Here is a 20,252-nt window from a genome sequence, read left to right as displayed (position 1 = left end):
CACAATGTGGCCATTACTACTGTGAGGGGGCACAATGTAGACATTACTACTGTGAGGGGGCACAATGTAGACATTAATACTGTCAGGGGGCACAATGTAGACATTACTACTGTGATTGGGCACAATGTGGGCATTACTACTGTGAGGGGGCACAATGTAGACATTACTACTGTGAGGGGGCACAATGTAGACATTACTACTGTGATTGGGCACAATGTGGGCATTAATACTGCAAGGAGGCACAATGTGGGCATTACTACTGTAAGGGGGCACAATGTAGATATTACTACTGTGATAGGGCACAATGTGGGCATAACTACTGTGATGGAGCATAATGTGGCCTTTACTACTGTAAGGGGGCACAATGTAGATATTACTACTGTGATAGGGCACAATGTGGGCATAACTACTGTGATGGAGCATAATGTGGCCTTTACTACTGTGAGGGGGCACAATGTGGATATTACTACTGTGAGGGGGCACAATGTGGGCATTACTACTGTGAGAGGGCGCAATGTTGATATTACTGTAAGGGGGCACAATGTGGGCATTACAACTGTGAGGGCACAATGTGGATATTACTACTGTGAGGTGGCACAATGTGGGAATTACTACTGTAAGGGGGCACAATGTGGGCTTTACTATTATGAGAGGGCACAATGTGGGCATAACTACTGTGAGGCAGCATAATGTGGCCATTACTACTGTGAGGGGGCAAAATGTGGGCATAACTACTGTGAGGGGGCACAATGTAGGCATTACTACTGTGAGGGAACACAATGTGGATATTATTACTGTGAGGGGGCACAATGTGGGCATTAATACAATGAGGGGGCATAATACTGGCATTTTTACTGTGAGGGGACACAATGTGGGCATTACTACTGTGAGGCAGCATAATGTGGCATTTACTACTGTGAGGGGCAAAATGTGGGCATATCTATTGTGAGAGGGCAGAATGTGGATATTACTACTGTGAGGGGGCACAATGTAGACAATACTACTGTGAGGGGGCACAATGTGGGCATTACTACTGTGAGGGGGCACAATGTGGGCATTACTACTGTGAGGGGGCACAATGTGGATATTATTACTGTGAGGGGGCACAATGTGGGCATTACTACTGTGAGGGGGCACAATGTGGGCATTAATACAATGAGGGGGCACAATATGGGTATTTCTACTGTGAGGGGGCACAATGTAGGCATTACTACTGTGAGGGAGCACAATGTGGGCATCAGGGGTGTACATAGAAATCATTGGGCCCCATAGCAAGAATGTAGATTGGGCCCCCGTGCCCGTTCCTAGTCCCTCCCAATACCCTCCCTGACTTCTCCCCCGCCCCCACCTCATGCAGCAGTACTGACGCTGGAACCCAACAGACCCATCATAGTGGATGTATAGTGTCAAGAATCTGGGGCATTACCTGATGTACCCGCACCCAGCTTTCCTGCTGTCCTGCATGGCACATGAGAAAAGTGTGAGGACGTGGGTGCCCCCCCCATCCCCCGTGTCATACAGGAGAGCTGGGAGACACGGACATTACTGCGATCCTGCAGAGACAGGAGTCTGGGAAAGCTGAGTGCCCCCCTCCCCCCATGCTCTTATTAGCTGCATTTCTGCCCTGCAGGATAGCAGGAAATCGGAGTGACATCACCTGATGTACCCGCACCCAGCGCAACCCCCACCTCCCCTCATATCTTCTCCTGCCTCTGCCCTGGTGCCACATCACATAATAGCACCCAGCTTTCCACCTCAGCCGTGTTAGCGTTAGATCTCACACAGAAGGAGAGATAGTAACAGGTATTTGCAGGGGGGGCTAACCCGTCATCAGCCCCCCCTTATCAAAAAATTGACCAAAAAATTAGCTATTTTGGAAGATATTTGTTAGATCCGGTGGATCAACTAGTTGTTTTGTTAGATCTCACATAATTACAGACTTATTAAGTGATTAATGAGGGGGGGGCTAGCCCCCCGCCCCCCCCCACATTTTTCTGGTAAAGTGGTGCAGACCTATGCGATCTGGGACGCGCGTCCTGCACAATTGCACACAGCGATTGCCGTGCGGCCCCATTGATTCCAATGGGGTGACATCCACATGGCAATCCTAGAAAAAGGTGCATGTACCTTTTCAGCGACCCATGAAGCGCGGCTGTTTTAGCCAGGATCGTTTTTGTTTGCACGGGCAGAATCGTGGTGGGAAGCCGCGCGTTGCACCCAGGGCAACTGGGGTGCCATTAGAATATAATGGCACCATCGGCGCGACTGTCGGAGGTAGGTGACTCCGTGACCATCTGGCAAACCGTGGGACAAGCAAAATCGTACAAACAAAAACGCACAACAACTGCGCAAAAAAAGCTCACCAGCTAATTTGCTTAGGAGTGAACTGAGTCAAAGTAATGTTAAGCGACTGCCACAAAGGGTTAACTTCTGATATAAAATCACCAACTTTCCTGTCATTATCTGAGAGAAAATAAAACTGCAATAAAGACCTTTTATTCCTAATTACATTCTGATTATTACTTTTTACCTCCATGTGCGGCCTAATAAAAAACTAACAATTATCTATTAGCTTGAATGTCTTTTTGCCAGAAAATTGCATATGGGGGGGGGGGGGCTAGCCCCCCTATCTAATACTACCTAATATCTGTGTTTTTATGTGAAATATCTCTGTAAGTAAATGAGATCTAACGTTGAAACCACTTGATCTTACCGGATCTAACGAAGGCCTATCAGTCTGCATCAAATCTCACCTGAAAATTGCATGTGGGGGGGGGGGGGAGGGGGGCTAGCCCCCCCTCATTAATCACTTAATAAGTCTGTAATTATGTGAGATCTAACAAAACAACTAGTTGATCCACCGGATCTAACAAATATCTTCCAAAATAGCTAATTTTTTGGTCAATTTTTTGATAAGGGGGGGCTGATGACGGGTTAGCCCCCCCCCCTGCAAATAACTGTTACTATCTCTCCTTCTGTGTGAGATCTAACGCAAACAACAATTGATCCAACAAAGATCTAACCAACTGCATATGTTTTGTTCAAAAATTTTGATATGGGGGGGGGAGGGGGGGCTAACACGGCTGAGGTAGCTTTCCTGCTGTCCTGCATGGCCTATGTGCAGAGGACTAGCCTGGGAAAGCTGAGTGACCCCCTCCCCCCACACACCTACCTCTGCACTGTCCTCACCTACAGTCCTCACTCACTTCATTACTGGTGGGGTTGTGGCAATCAGGAGGGAGGCGGGGCTAGCAGGTGGGAGGCGGGGCTAGCAGGCGGAAGGCGGGGCTAGCAGACGGGAGGCGGGGCTAACAGACGGGAGGCGGGGCTAGCAGGCGGAAGGCGGGGCTAGCAGACAGGAGGCGGGGCTAACAGACGGGAGGCGGGGCTAGCAGGCGGGAGACGGGCTAACAGGTGAGAGGCGGGGCTAGCAGACGGGAGACAGTTAGGAAGATAGATGGGGGTGGGGATTCTCCTCCACTTTGGGCCCCTCTTCTTCACAAGCCCCATAGCAGCTGCCTGGTCTGCCTACATGGTAGGTATGCCACTGGTGGGCATTAATACTGTGAGGGGGCACAATGTGGGCATTACTACTGTGAGGGGGCACAATGTGGGTATAACTAGTGTGAGGGGGCACACTAAAGACATTACTACTGTGAGGCAGCGATGGACTGGCCATCGGGAGTACCGGGAGAATCCCGGTGGGCCGATCGAATTATGGGCCGGCCAGGGCCGCCATCAGGGGGGTAAAGCTCCAGTAACAGCAGGCAGTGTGGGGGCGGCGCTCACTCACTGACGTCACACGCCTGCTCCTCCCACTAGGCGGCGCAGGCGCGTGACGTCAGTGAGTGAGCGCTGCCGCCCGCACTTGTTACTGGAGGCTGGAGGCGGGAGCTGAATGTAAGGTAGTAAAGAGATGAGCGCTGTGTTAAAATTAAAGTTACTGTCTGCAGCCTGCAGGATATTACCGATTTATTAATGTATACTACTGTGAGTGGCGGGGAGGGGGATCTATGGATGACGGCACTGTTATAGGGAGGGGGATCCGTGGATGGCACTGTTATGGGGGGGGGTCTGTCATGTGGATGACACTTATGGGGGGGGGGGGGTCTGTGGATGACACTTATGGGGGGGATCTGTGGATGGCACCATTATGGAGGGGGATCTGTGGATGACACTGTTATGGAGGGGATCTGTGGATGACACTGTTATGGGGGGATCTGTGGATGACGCTGTTATGGAGGGGGATCTGTGGATGACACTGTTATGGAGGGGGATCTGTGGATGACGCTGTTATGGAGGGGGATCTGTGGATGACACATAGCATAAGATGCTATATACGGTATGTGTCATCCACAGATCCCCCTCTATAACAGTGTCATCCACAGATCCCCCTCTATAACAGTGTCATCCACAGATCCCCCTCTATAACAGTGCCATCCACAGATCCCCCCATAACAGTGCCATCCACAGATCCCCTCCATAACAGTGCCATCCACAGATCCCCTCCATAACAGTGCCATCCACAGATCCCCTCCATAACAGTGCCATCCACAGATCCCCTCCATAACAGTGCCATTCACAGATCCCCTCCATAACAGTGCCATCCACAGATCCCCTCCATAACAGTGCCATCCACAGATCCCCTCCATAACAGTGCCATCCACAGATCCCCTCCATAACAGTGCCATCCACAGATCCCCTCCATAACAGTGCCATCCACAGATCCCCTCCATAACAGTGCCATCCACAGATCCCCTCCATAACAGTGCCATTCACAGATCCCCTCCATAACAGTGCCATTCACAGACGACCCCCCATAAGTGTCATCCACAGATCCCCCCATAAGTAAAACCTGTTTATACTTACAGTGGAATGTTTTTACTTATGTTTTTTTTTTAGTGTGTTTGGGAAAAATAAAGTGGGCCGGTCTGGCTGAAGTCCAGGGCCACTTTATTGTCCCAGTCCATCTCTGCTGTGAGGGGGCACAATGTGGGCATAACTAGTGTGAGGGGGCACAATGTGGGTATAACTAGTGTGAGGGGGCACAATGTGAGCATTACTACTGTGAGGGGGCACAATGTGGGCATTATTACTGTGAGATGGCACAATGTGTGGATATTACTGCTGTGATAGGGCTGTGACACAGTGAGGGGAATGTTCTGGGAAAACAGGTATTTCCCTCCCAGCTGCTGGGCTGATTTGCAGCCAGGTGAGGTCAAATACCGGACTGGATTTTAATTGCCGGTCCGGGTTTTTGGCAGCACCTGGCTGTCCTTAAATAGGCAGCTGGGCTCAGCAGCAGGATCTCTGTGCTGGGATCTGAGGCTTGATGCCAGGTTGGAGGGCTGAGACCCATGGGCCGAGGAAACAGGCCCCCTAAAGCCTGCCGTGGCCGTGGACTGCTGGAGGCAGAACTGACCTCAAGGTGACTTGTCTCATGTGAACTTAAAGGGCTTCTGTCACCCCAATAAAGTGATTTTTTTTTTTTTGGGCTAGTTAAATTACTTATCCTGCGATATATGAAAATATAATTGTGTTACTTACTATGATCCAGCAGTTTCTTCCAAAAACGAACTTTTATAATATGTAAATCAGGTCTCTACCAGCAAGTAGGGCGTCTACTTGCTGGTAGCTGCCGCAGAAATCCGCCCCCTCGCCGTGTTGATTGACAGGGCCAGCCGCGATCTCCTCCTCCTCCGGCCAGCCCTGTCGGCATTTCAAAAATTGCGCGCCTGTGTTGATTCGGCGCAGGCGCTCTGAGATGAGGAGGCTCGTCTCCTCAGAACTCCCTCAGTGCGCCTGCGCCGATGACGTCTTCTCTTTCGGGGATGTCATCGGCGCAGGCGCACTGAGGGAGTTCTGAGGAGACGAGCCTCCTCATCTCAGAGCGCCTGCGCCGAATCAACACAGGCGCGCAATTTTTGAAATGCCGACAGGACCAGCCAGAGGAGGAGATCCCGGCTGGCCCTGTCAATCAACACGACGAGGGGGCGGTTTTCTGCGGCAGCTACCAGCAAGTAGACGCCCTACTTGCTGGTAGAGACCTGATTTACATATTATAAAAGTTCGTTTTTGGAAGAAACTGCTGGATCAAAGTAAGTAACACAATTATATTTTCATAGATCGCAATATAACTAATTTAACTAGCCCCAAAAAAAAAAATAATCACTTTAGTGGGATGACAGAAACCCTTTAACAATTTGTGTGAACTAACACCAAGACTGCGGAGTTACTGCCGTTCTGTGCATTTGCCTCAAGTGTGAACAAACACTGACGTTTTGCGTTAAGCACTTGTCTTTTGCCTCTTTACTGCGCCCGCTTAGCCTATCTACCAGAGCGAAACCCCACAGGGCACAATGTGGATATTACTACTGTGAGGGGGCACAATCTGGGCATTACTACTTTGAAAGGGCACTGTGGGAACTGGGCAGGATTGGACGTGTATGGATATGAACTGGGTGGAGTTGGCAGTATGCTATAAGAGGAAGGATCAATGGCACAGACTGTGTGATGACATCATCACGTCGCCTGCATCGGGAAGCAGACAATTTGGCACAGGCCAGAAGAGGTTATGTCTGCTTGCAGACAGCGGTGGGGGTGGGAGTGCGAGGTTTTTTGTTTTATTTGTCACATTGGTGGAACTATAAGGTCCAGGGCATTATAACTACAGGGGCACTACAGGGGGCATTATAACTACTGGGGCACTGCAGGGGGCATTATAACTACAGGGGCACTACAGGGGGCATTATAACTACAGGGGCACTACAGGGGGCATTATAACTACAGGGGCATTAAAGTGGGCATTATGATTACTAGGGCACTACAGGGGCCATTATAACTACAGGGGGTATAATAATTACTGGGGCACTACAGGGGCCATTATAACTACAGGGGCACTACAGGGGGTGTGAGGAATATGGATTAATATTTGTCAGCCATGTTCCCACACCAGCCATCTGCTGTCAAATAGCAGAGGTAGTGAACTCCACAGGGGGGCCCTGATTCAAAGCCCAGCCAAATGGCAGAGAACATCTAGCAGGCCACCTTTGTTTACAATTTCTCACCTCCATTTAGAACGCATGGGTCCTGCAGAATAGCTTCCCTGCAGGGGTCTAGGCCATTCCCCAGTTCAATGAACATCATGAGACATCATGGAACCAGCGATTCATAAGGAATTATGAATCGCCCGTCCATCACAGACATAAACCAGATACATATTTTTGTCCCTGTGGCCACGATGAACAGGCCCATGGTCATAGTTTGGTGGTGGGATGCCAGGGAGGAGAGATATACATATCTCCCCACAGAAACCAAATAACGGTACCATGCTTGGACTCTACTGGTAGCCGGAAACCAGGCGGACCTATTGGTCCCAGAACCACCTCCCTGCGACATTCTGTTCTGGAGCCATGAGCCCTAATCGGTTTTGTGGCTCATTTGCTGCCAGCCCCAGCAGAAGGCTTGTGCCAGCAAGGAGGCGTGTCTTTATCTGAAAGGAGGTCACATCGTGCCATGTGTTTAGAGGGACCTGCAACCTGCTGACATCACTGCTCCCATGTGAATACGAGAAGCTGGTGGCAGTATACCCGGGCTGAGGGAGCGCTGTTTCACTGGGGCAGTGACCAGGCTCCCTCAGCTTGTTGCCTCTCTGTGCCCGTGTGGACAGGAGGAGTCTGTGAAAACTGTGCCAAGACTGACCTTACCTGCTCCTCCAGGTAATCCGTGACCATACCGTATCTCGCTGGCTCTACGTATTTGACGTCCGACGTCAGTCGGGGTACGGTATTCGGTCACATATTGGTGGCAGCAAAGTGGGATCGAGATACTAGTGTGTGCGAGTGTGAGACCCATACTCCCAGACACTAAAGACGACCAGCAGTAGCTTTTGCCGCTGGAGTCTTAAGATCAGCTCAACACTAGACAGTCTGAGTGCAGATACAATAAGGTGTGTGGGCATCAGGTGGCAGTCTGTGTCAGTGACCATCCGTGGCAATGATGGCCAGTATCACAAGAAGTAAGGCTAAGGAGATGGCCGATGCTATGAATGGTGGCGGGGAGGACACAGTCCAGATAGGGGGTCGCAGGGGCGTAGCGTGGGGGGGGCCGTTGCCCCGGGCGCCACACTGCAGGGGGGCGCGGCTGTCCGCTGGGCTGGCACAAGTTAAATCAAGCCTGACGCTGTGTTTTTTTTTCTTCACACAGCGTCCGGCTGCAGAGCAGAGTGAGGAGGGGAGAGGGGGCGGGGCATGCACGGCAGTTCCCGATAGGCTCCGCCCACCTCCAGGCTGGAAAGGCAGAGTGCAGAGCCAGTAGTCGGAGCAAGAAAGAAGATGCAGAACTGAAGTCCAGACTCCGGGCAGTGATTCAAGCGGCCCAGAGTGAGTGACAGTCCCTGAGTGCAGAGTCCCACCCTGTGTGATTAGGGGAGAGGCGGCCATTATATTAATAATAAAGAGGGGACATTATATTAATAACAAAGAGGGGACATTATATTAATAACAAAGAGGGGACATTATATTAATAATAAAGAGGGGGACATTATATTAATAACAAAGAGGGGACATTATATTAATAATAAATAGGGGGCCAATACATTAGTATTAATGTAATGTCCCCCTCTTTATTATTAAAGGGTTTCTGTCACCCCATTAAACCGTTTTTTTTTTTTTTCTTTACTAATATTCCCTATAGTGCGATCTCATGATACATAAGCAAATTAACGTCATCAAGTACACCCGGAAGAGATTTATTATTAATAATCGTTGGTGGTATAGTGTTAATAACTGGCAGCATGCTTATTATCTACATACTTACCTGATTCGAGCATCCAGCGACGTCACCAGACTCTCCGCCTCCTTCCAGCGATGCCGGCGTCTTCTCTTCCGGGTGTACTTGATGACGTCATCGACGCAGGCGCATTGAGAATGGAGCGGTCGAGCGAGCGGCCGCCTCTCAGTGCGCCTGCGCCGATTGAAGACAGGTACGGCGCAGGCGCGAGATTTCAAATTCTAACAGCGCCAGCAGAGAACGATTCCCTTCCCTGTCAATCAGCATGCGGAGGGGGCGTCATTACCATCGGAGGATGCGGCTGCTACCAGCAAGTAACCGCCCTACTGCTGGTAGAGAGGTAATTAGCATATTTTAAAAATCGCTTTTTAGCAAATTCTACTGAACCAAAATGATTAATTTGCTTATGTATCATGAGATCGCACTATAGGGATTATTAGTAAAGAAAAAAAACAAAACGGTTTAATGGGGTGACAAACCCTTTAATAACAAAGAGGGGACATTATATTATTAATAAAGAGGGGGACATTATACTATACAGGGGAAATAATATTATGAGGAATGGGGGACTATCTGTCTGGCTCTAGCCCAGTATTGGGGGCAGCAGGATGACAGTGTTGAGACACCAGGAAGGAGAGGATGAGAGTAAAGTGAGGAACCTAAAAAAAATTCTGTGAAACTCTGCAGAGACGAGAAGCGGCTGAAAGAAGGTGTCATCATTATCTCTGAATGAAGACGTCGAGGAGAGTCTACATCACAGGAGACGTCACTGGATGTAACAGGTATGGGGCGGTATTATACTGTAATAATAATGTCCATGCACATATCTGTTTCACAGTAGGGTTGGGGGAGGAGATTGAGAATATGGCCGACCCTGCCGCATTCGGCCCCAGACTTCAGGTCACACTGTGCGTGTTCTGAATTCTGGGGCCTCACACCCATCTACTACATTATCTGTACTCAGAGGTATCACTGTGTTATCTGTGGTGTTACATAGGACTGCAGGTGACATCTACTACATTATCTGTACTCAGAGAGTTACCACCATGTTATCTGTGGTGTTACATAGGACTGCAGGTGACATCTACTACATTATCTGTACTCAGAGAGTTATCACTGTGTTATCTGTGGTGTTACATAGGACTGCAGGTGACATCTACTACATTATCTGTACTCAGAGAGCTATCACTGTGTTATCTGTGGTGTTACATAGGACTGCAGGTGACATCTACTACATTATCTGTACTCAGAGAGTTATCACTGTGTTATCTGTGGTGTTACATAGGACTGCAGGTGACATCTACTACATTATCTGTACTCAGAGAGTTATCACTGTGTTATCTGTGGTGTTACATAGGACTGCAGGTGACATATACTACATTATCTGTACTCAGAGAGTTATCACTGTGTTATCTGTGGTGTTACATAGGACTGCAGGTGACATCTACTACATTATCTGTACTCAGAGAGATATCACTGTGTTATCTGTGGTGTTACATAGGACTGCAGGTTACATCTACTACATTATCTGTACTCAGAATTATCACTGTGTTATCTGTGGTGTTACATAGGACTGCAGGTTACATCTACTACATTATCTGTACTCAGAATTATCACTTTGTTATCTGTGGTGTTACATAGGACTGCAGGTGACATCTACTACATTATCTGTACTCAGAGAGTTATCACTGTGTTATCTGTGGTGTTACATAGGACTGCAGGTGACATCTACTACATTATCTGTACTCAGAGAGTTACCACCATGTTATCTGTGGTGTTACATAGGACTGCAGGTGACATCTACTACATTATCTGTACTCAGAGAGTTATCACTGTGTTATCTGTGGTGTTACATAGGACTGCAGGTGACATCTACTACATTATCTGTACTCAGAGAGTTATCACTGTGTTATCTGTGGTGTTACATAGGACTGCAGGTGACATCTACTACATTATCTGTACTCAGAGAGATATCACTGTGTTATCTGTGGTGTTACATAGGACTGCAGGTTACATCTACTACATTATCTGTACTCAGAATTATCACTGTGTTATCTGTGGTGTTACATAGGACTGCAGGTTACATCTACTACATTATCTGTACTCAGAATTATCACTGTGTTATCTGTGGTGTTACATAGGACTGCAGGTGACATCTATTACATTATCTGTACTCAGAGAGTTATCACTGTGTTATCTGTGGTGTTACATAGGACTGCAGGTGACATCTACTACATTATCTGTACTCAGAGAGTTACCACCATGTTATCTGTGGTGTTACATAGGACTGCAGGTGACATCTACTACATTATCTGTACTCAGAGAGTTATCACTGTGTTATCTGTGGTGTTACATAGGACTGCAGGTGATCTACTACATTATCTGTACTCAGATAGTTATCACTGTGTTATCTGTGGTGTTACATAGGACTGCAGGTGACATCTACTACATTATCTGTACTCAGATAGTTATCACTGTGTTATCTGTGGTGTTACATAGGACTGCAGGTGACATCTACTACATTATCTGTACTCAGAGAGCTATCACTGTGTTATCTGCGGTGTTACATAGGACTGCAGGTGACATCTACTACATTATCTGTACTCAGAGAGTTATCACTGTGTTATCTGTGGTGTTACATAGGACTGCAGGTGATCTACTACATTATCTGTACTCAGAGAGTTATCACTGTGTTATCTGTGGTGTTACATAGGACTGCAGAAGACATCTACTACATTATCTGTACTCAGAGAGTTATCACTGTGTTATCTGTGGTGTTACATAGGACTGCAGAAGACATCTACTACATTATCTGTACTCAGAGAGTTATCACCGTGTTATCTGTGGTGTTACATAGGACTGCAGGTGACATCTACTACATTATCTGTACACAGAGAGTTATCACTGTGTTATCTGTGGTGTTACATAGGACTGCGGGTGATATCTACTACATTATCTGTACTCAGAGAGTTATCACTGTGTTATCTGTGGTGTTACATAGGACTGCAGGTGATCTACTACAGTATCTGTTAAAAGGGGCGTGCCTGGGGTAGGGGGGGCGCAATTTTTGGCTTGCCCCGGGTGCTGGCAACCCACGCTACGCCACTGCCGGGGCCGAGAGGAGGTGGACGGCAACTTTATTGAAGGCGAAGGGGAGCACAGCCAAAGCTCCCCAAGGAGCCAGTTGCCGGCAGTGAGGCCCGCGGTGGGCCGCACTCCACCTGCCCATCCCCCAGCCAGGCAGGCCTCTCCTACAGGCTGCCCTAGACCATCTCCAGGCCGGAGACCAGGCTTTCTATAAGATCCTCATGGCAGCTGCAGAACGACGTGAGCATCAGCTGCGAGTGCTCCAGCTCCAACTCCAGCAGCCCCCGATGTGAGTCTCCAGAGGTCCGGATTCCAAAACTGCGGGCGGAGGACTTCTTCCTACTGGACAAAGATGGGGACTTGGACACTTTCTTGTTGGTGTTTGAGACGGCCTGCCATCAGTTCCAGCTGCCGGAGGACCAGTGGGTCAAATTCCTAACGCCACTTCTCAGGGGAAAAGCCCTTGAAATATTTGGGTACCTGCCCAGCGAGACCGTCCTGAGCTATGAGGACATCAAGTGTAGTGTACGGGGACTGTAATGCCCGTCACTACAAAAGGGTCACTTGGTGTGCTGTCGTCTCCCCTTATTTATGGGGAAGTTGGTATAAGTCATCTTTATAAAATGTCATGTAATGCAATGCTATGTATTTCTCTGTTGCTGTAAAACTTGCATGTACAGGCCTGCTAGGGGTGTCATTCCAGCTCTGAGTCACTAGAGGGAGCTAGGGAGCCCTAGTTTATATAAGGCCCAGACAGGGAAAGGAAAGTCAGTCTAGAGTTGTAGTTGGAGACTAGACTATGTCAGAGTCAAGTCCAGGCCGGAAGCCTGCGGACCAGGAGAGGGTATTGCTGTCCCTGTAACCGGGTTCCAGATTCAAAGAGAAGGTTCCCCTCCTGAGTTCACCTATGCAGAAGCAGGAATACCTCAGTTAAAGAGCCTGAGGAAACTGGGAGAGAGACAGAGGCAAAGCTCAGAAAAGCAAGAGGTACTCAAGACAACAGAGGAGGTAGTTGATAAAGATAAAACCAAGGATATACGCCAGAGCTAGGGCATTGGACCTTGGAGAAGAGTTTCTATGTTCCAGGATCAGTCAGGAATAGAGTGCAAGCTGCCTGTACTACAAGTCCTGTGTTTAACACTCTGAAGTCACCTTGCTATACATATATTGCCTGCATCAACTGTACCGAAAATCAACTGTCTGCAAAGGAACTGCGTTTCCGTTAATGTCCCTATATGATGACTACTAAAGTTTGAGTTCTGCTTTAACATCACGTGGTTCCTCAATTATTCCTGCTATCAGCAAACGGCGTGCCACCGTTTAATTGGCACTGGCGTCACGAACATTTCTCATCATCACCTGCCCTTGCAGAGAGTCAGCCGTCTCAGGTTAGTGTCTATTGCACTACAACACCCAGGAACATTTCTAAACCTAACTTGAGTACGCTGCACCTCTCTTTTGGCGTCACGAACAGGATACGCACGCTTTCTAGTGCAAGAAGCGTGAACTTTGTGCCTTATACAGTTGCCCTGTGACCAAAGTGACATATTGCCTGTTTTATTTAAAGTGGACTTTGTGGACTGAAAAACATACCCAAAGTGTCCCTAAAACCTCTAAAAAGCGCTGTGCAGTGTTGCGCTATCAAGAGGAAGAAAATCGCCGCATTGGAGTGTGGTTTTATGGACTTTTCATCATCCTGCTTGCTGTCAGTGAATAGACAGCGTTTCTACCAAAGATGGCCGCTGAGGCTACTGAAATAGCTGCTGCGTCATCTTCATCCCGAAAAGGCGGGAAAAATTGGCGCCTTTCTGAGGAAATAGCGGGAAGGAGTTCAAGGTCAGGCGCCACTGCTTATCTGGACATTTGCATGTCGGCCAGCATGGACTCCGCCTTCCATATGCTGGAATACCTGGGGGGCGGCCTCCCAGTGCAATGGGAGGAGCTGGCTGATCTTATTGGCACCACCCTATCGCTCTCCAGAGAAGGATCGAGCATGTTGGAGAGTAAACAGAGCTTTGCTGCAACGTCCGCGCCTGAGATCCCAAAAATGAATGATATTGGTGTAGAGCCAGAAGAGGCTCCACCGGCCTACTCTCCGGGACCGGAGAAACCCGCCTGCCGCCCAAGGGAGAAAGAACCAGAGCCCTGCTATGGCTCCTGGAGAGACTTCTTTCAGCCCTCTTTCAAATGGTCCTCACTAATGGCGGAGATCCGGGAGGCCGCTATAAAGCGGAATACCAAGACCAAGATCTACTATGAAGAGTTGACCAAGACTATCCATGAACGACACACCAACACCCAACCCCGCCTGGAAAGGAGAAAGGGAGTGGTGGTGTCCTTTGACAAAACCCGTGGCTACGGGTTCATACAAGATTACCTGACTGGCAGAGACTTATATGTTAACAGAAGATCTGTCAAGAGAGACTACCTCCCTTCCTATCAGCACAGCCTCCGCGAGGGAGAGGAAGTGGAGTACACCCCTGCCGAGAGCCTGAGAGGCCCTTATGCAACTGCTGTGACCCGTCCCAAGCGAGAACCTGAGGACTGGGAGGCAGAAGAAGACTACTCTGGCTGCGAGCGGGAACCGGAACGCTCTCCAGAGCCGGCCCATCACGCCTTCCAGGAGCGGAGCTCCTTCTTTGGGCCTAACGTCTTCTGGCAGCCAACCGTGTTGGAAAAATGGGTGAGCCCCTATCCTTCCCCCGAGCTGCCTCGTCGGGAGAAGACCATACAAGATATGGAAAACTTAAAAGGACTTTGCAATACCTTTGAGAACATCCGGAGGGGTCGGAGACCCGACGCATCGCCAGAACCTGCAGAGGCCAAGTCCGCGCCATCGGTGACTGTACCTGCGCCGGCGGCGCCAGCAGATGACAGCGACTCTGACACGGAGAGCATCGGTGAACAGATTGTCCGGCTGGAGGAGAAGTTGCGGGAGCTGCGCAAGATCGCGACCGCCAGGATCCAGACGCCGCCAAAGAAGGACGAGGTAAGGGTGCCTGTCACCACCCGTAAACCACCGTCTGCTAATGTTGCTCCGTCAAGGCCCCAAGGAAGACCCGTTATTCCTGTGAGTTGCTGCACCGAGCCCACCGGACCGCTTGCGGCGGCGGTACCAACTGTCTTACATCCCACAATTATCATGCCGGGACCAGTACGGTCCACCCAAGGGTTTACCCCTAGGCCCATGGGGCCAATACCTATTAGGGGCCCCTTTACCTTGCAGCTGCCCCCTGACACCGTTATGTGGGCCCATCCTCCTGTAGAGGACTACTACAGGCCGTACTTGCCAGCAGAGCCGGGTAATGATGACATACCCCTGTGAATCAGCCTGCTAGGCCTTTGATTTATTTCACCAAGGAATGGTGTTATTAACCCTTCCAGGACAGGAGTCCTATGTTTCCTGGTCGTTTGTTGCTGCTGCCAGTTTATCCACGGCTCAGTGGTAGGTGTTAACCACTGAAGTAATAAAGTCAACAAAACTACGTTTGTTTCCAGGACCTCCTGCCTGCTTTTGCTACCCCACGCCAAGTTGTGCCTGTTCCTGAGTTGCACCTTTTACCCTTAACCCCCTTTTCAGGTTGATCAGGGGTATTACAGCACTTGTTTTCTATTATACAATTTTATTGTGCAACTTGATACTAAGGAACCGTGCCCGGAGACAGACTCAAAAGAACCTGAGCCTCTGAGATTTTTGCTCTTTTAAAGGAAATGTGCCCAGAGATGGACTCCACCGCACGAGAGCCTCTGTGATTTAATAGGAAAGTAACCTGGGTACGGACTCATGTTTGTTCTTTGAGCCTCCAAGAACTTTTATACTGTTTTATCTATTTTGCTGTTCTATCATGGACTTATTCATTGTCATGGACTATCCTGGTTATAATGTTACGCTGTGCCAGGTCAGCGCCCCCGTTCCATTCACTATCCTGAGGAAAAGAGAACGACGCCCCTTGTCACCACCCTTCACCTTTGCCAATTGGACCTGATGTAAATGTAAATGCAGATGGATTACATGTATGTATGCCTGCATGTCTCTTTTGTCTGTTTCAGGTAGAGATTCCAGTTGGGCGAGCCCTGATGGAGTACGAGGTCGTACTCAGCTTAAAGCAGTGGGGTATGTAGTGTACGGGAACTGTAATGCCCGTCACTACAGAAGGGTCACTTGGTGTGCTGTCGTCCCTCCTTAATTATGGGGAAGTTGGTATATGTCATCTTTATAAAATGTCATGTAATGTAATGCTATGTATTTCCCTGTTACTGTGACACTTGCATGTACAGGCCTGCTAGGGGTGTCATTTCAGCTCTTAGTCACTAGAGGGAGCTAGGGAGCCCTAGTTTATATAAGGCCCAGTCAGGGAAAGGAAAGTCAGTCTAGAGTTGTAGTTGGAGACTAGACAATGTCAGAGTCAAGTCCAGGCCGGAAGCCTGCAGACCAGGAGAGGGTATTGCTGTCCCTGTAACCGGGTTCCAGATTCAAAGAGAAGGTTCCCCTCCTGAGTTCACCTATGCAGAAGCAGGAATACCTCAGTTAAAGAGTCTGAGGAAGCTGAGAGAGAGACAGAGGCAAAGCTCAGAAAAGCAAGAGGTACTCAAGACAACAGAGGAGGTACTTGATAAAGATAAAACCAAGGATATACGCCAGAGCTAGGGTATTGGGCCTTGGAGAAGAGTTTCTATGTTCCAGGATCAGTCAGGAATAGAGTGCAAGCTCCTGTACTGCAAGTCCTGTGTTTAACACTCTGAAGTCACCTTGCTATACATATATTGCCTGCATCAACTGTACCGAAAATCAACTGTCTGCAAAGGAACTGCGTTTCCGTTAATGTCCCTATATGATGACTACTAAAGTTTGAGTTCTGCTTTAACATCACGTGGTTCCTCAATTATTCCTGCTATCAGCAAACGGCGTGCCACCGTTTAATTGGCACTGGCGTCACGAACATTTCTCATCATCACCTGCCCTTGCAGAGAGTCAGCCGTCTCAGGTTAGTGTCTATTGCACTACAACACCCAGGAACATTTCTACACCTAACTTGAGTACGCTGCACAAGCAGGCTCTGGTCCGGCAGTATAACTTAACCCCTGAGTCGTACCGGAAGAAGCTCAGAAGTTTGCAGCGGGGTCCTTCCCAGAGGACTCACATGTGGGCCCTGCTGAGAGCGGTCGACCAATGGAACACGGGATTGGAGCTCACCACCGTCCAGCAGCTGAAGGAGCTCATCACCACAGAGCAGTTCTTGTGGAATTGCCCGGAGGACCTCCAGCAGTACGTCCGTGACCAAAAGCCAAAGGGGGCCTCCGCAACAGCAGCCCTGGATGAGTACACCAACAGCAGGACTTCGGAGGCCCGGAAACCTGTCGGCTGGAGAGGGGGTAAGACACACTCTGCCCCTAGGCCTAAGTGGGCACCGACCCCGGCTTTACTTTCCACGTCGGTGGGGGAACACAGACTTTGCCACCTCTATAAGCAGCCAGGACACTTCAAGGCCACGTGTCCACAGCGCCCAAGGGACCCGTCCCAGTCATCGACCTGGAAACCGTCCACTGTGTTGTGTGTGGGGGGCGGGTGGTGGGAGGTCGCTTGACAATTTTCAACCGGTCACCGTGGGCCAGGCCGTGGCCATGGGACTTAGAGACACCGGCGCTGAGAAGACACTGGTACGGCCTGAACTGGTGGCACCCCATTAATTAATGCCCGGGAGATCCCATACTGTCTCCGGAATCGGAGGAGTAGAACCGTCGCTGCCCGTCGCCAAGGTCTATTTGGACTGGGGCGCCGGTCGAGGAGTAAGGGAGGTGGGGGTATCCTCAAATATCCCCGCCAGTGTTCTGCTGGGGACGGACCTGGGGCGGCTTGTGTCTAAGTACGTGGCCGCTGACACCCCGAGGTCCTATCCCCCAGAATGTGATGTAATGTCCCCCCCCCCCCCGATAATACTGTGAATGTACCTAACATGCCTGTTGATGGGGATTGTGGGGGTGGGGGATGTAATGTGTGTCTCTCCCCTTAGTGGGGAGGGGGTCATTCACGCCAGCTGTGCTGAGGCCCCAGGGTGTGGCCAGCAAGCATGCTGGGACCTGTTGTCCTCCGGTGTGGTGACTGAGGGGACAAGCAGGGGGCAGACAGCTGCGGGGGAGGAGGATGCAAATGAGGTCAGGGCTGTCCCAGGAGAACCTGCCAGGTGAAGCCTCAGTGCAGGGTTCCTCCACAACTGGGATGTCAGAGGGCCAGGTTAGTCCGTCTGGACTGGCGACTTGGTCAGGAGCTGAGGGAAAGCAGGCACTACCAGCGGTGGCAGCGGCCATAGTTGCTGTCACGCGCAGTGGGAGTGCTGGGGCCCCTCAGGGGTCTAATGGCTTTCCCCCTTCTGACCAAGTGGCTTCCGAGTCCGATGGAGGCCAGGAGACAGGTCGCAGGGACCTGACAGAGGACGTGGCAGTCTCGTCTATTCTGTCCACGTCCGGTCAGGGGTTTCAGGCGACGTTAGTGGCTGACGCCAGCCTAAACGCTCTAAAGGAGCAAGCGGCACCGCCTCCCTCGGACTCAGACCTCGAGCGGGTGGTCTGGGACCAAGGACGGCTGTGCCGGGTCACGGTCCAGCAGGGCTCACCGGAGGCGTGGCCTAGGGACCGGCAGGTAGTAGAACTGACAGGGGACGTGGTAGTTTAGTCTATTCTGGCCACGTCCCACCAGGGGTTTCAGGTGGCATTAAAGGCTAGCGCCAGCTTGAAAGGCATGGCCTAGGGACCGACAATTTGTGGTACCCTATCCGTTTAGTGCAGAGTTTTTGTGGGGTGCGCATGAAATTCCGATGGCCAGATACCCAGGGGCCACTAAGACAGAGGCCTGGACGGGAGACGTAGCCACCCCTGGGGTGTCGGTCATTGAGTGTGTCATGCACTTCCAGGAGAAGGCGCAGGCCTTGTCGCGGTTGGTGCACGACAGTATGGGGCAGGCCCAGACCGACCAGGAGCAGGGGTATGACCAGAAGGCTTGTGAGAGGACCCACCAGGTGGGTCAGCAAGCGTGGATACTGGTTCCAGTACCTCAGGACAAGCTTCAGGCGGCCTGGGAAGGCCCGTACCTCACGCACCAGCGGCTCAATGCCAGGATGTACTTGGTCACCCTGGACCACTCCCGGGGAAGGCAGAAGGCCTTCCCCGTGAACCTGATGCAGGCGCATCATGAGAGGGAGGAAGGTGCCCTCCCGGAATGCCGCCCCTTCCAGGAAATGTTCACCAAAAAGCCTGAGTCCACCGAGATGCTGTTGGGCATGGAGTATGCCCCTGCCACTTCTAGGCGGATGGTCAAGCTACTTAAGGGACTTGAAGGGTATGCGGCCGCGTACCTGGAGGTCATTGCCATCTTCAGTCCTTCATGGGAGGATCCCGAAAGCATCTGGCACAGATGCTCGGGCAGATCTGCCAGGCAGGCTTGACCATTACGCCAGGAAAGTGCCAGCTGGGCATAAGCGAGAGGTCCGGGCAGGTGGGGAAGCTTTGTAACCGGAGCCCGGGAGAGTGGATGCCAGCACATTTTGGCTCACCCCTGAGACAAGAACCAGGTGATGTCCTTCCTGGGCACCGCCGGGTACTATAGGGGGTTCGCGCCCCACTATAGTAGCATGGTGAGGCCCCTGACGGACCGCACCAGGAAGAAGCTGCCCTCCGCAGTCGATTGGACAAACGACTGCAAGACAGCCTTCCAGGCGCCGACTTCACATGGCCGTTTATAGTACCGACTGATGCCAGTAATTGTGGCCTCTGTGTCATGCTCAGTCAGGGTGACTCCATTGGTCAGGAATTATGAATCGCCCGTCCATTACAGACATAAACCAGATACATATGGTTCCAAATGCAACATCTTTCAAGTGCAACTCTTTAAGTGCACATGCTGAATTATCCCAGAATGTAATATTATGGATATGGATTCCACTTTGTCATCACTGCCTACTGACCATCGCCCAATTCTCTCCTCTCCAGGTATGTCTACATTGAAGATAACTGCTGCACCCAGCTTTTCCACAGTCTGATATTGTCCACACCCTTCATCTTTCCTTCTCATTCCCTGGTATGTCTACATTGAACTTTAATGTCTCTTTCACTGCTGGATTTATTGAATATTTGTTTACATTGACTATTTCACCCCTGTATCTGGTCCTTCTTGATTAGGCCATATGTAGCCCCCTCCCCTCTTGGTCACACCTGATTGAACACTGAGTGGTATAAATCTAAGTTCTTAGGTCTTCCAGGCCTTGGTCTTTCTACATGCAACATCTTTCAAGTGCACATACTGAATTATACCAGAATGTCACCAGAAGGGGACCAAAGGTAATTACAGAAATAGTTAATGCAAACAATGTTTCAATTTTCCC

The sequence above is a fragment of the Bufo bufo genome, chromosome 3 (genome assembly GCF_905171765.1).
Source record: "Bufo bufo chromosome 3, aBufBuf1.1, whole genome shotgun sequence".
Classification (NCBI taxonomy): domain Eukaryota; kingdom Metazoa; phylum Chordata; class Amphibia; order Anura; family Bufonidae; genus Bufo; species Bufo bufo.
This window is presented reverse-complemented; position numbering follows the sequence as displayed.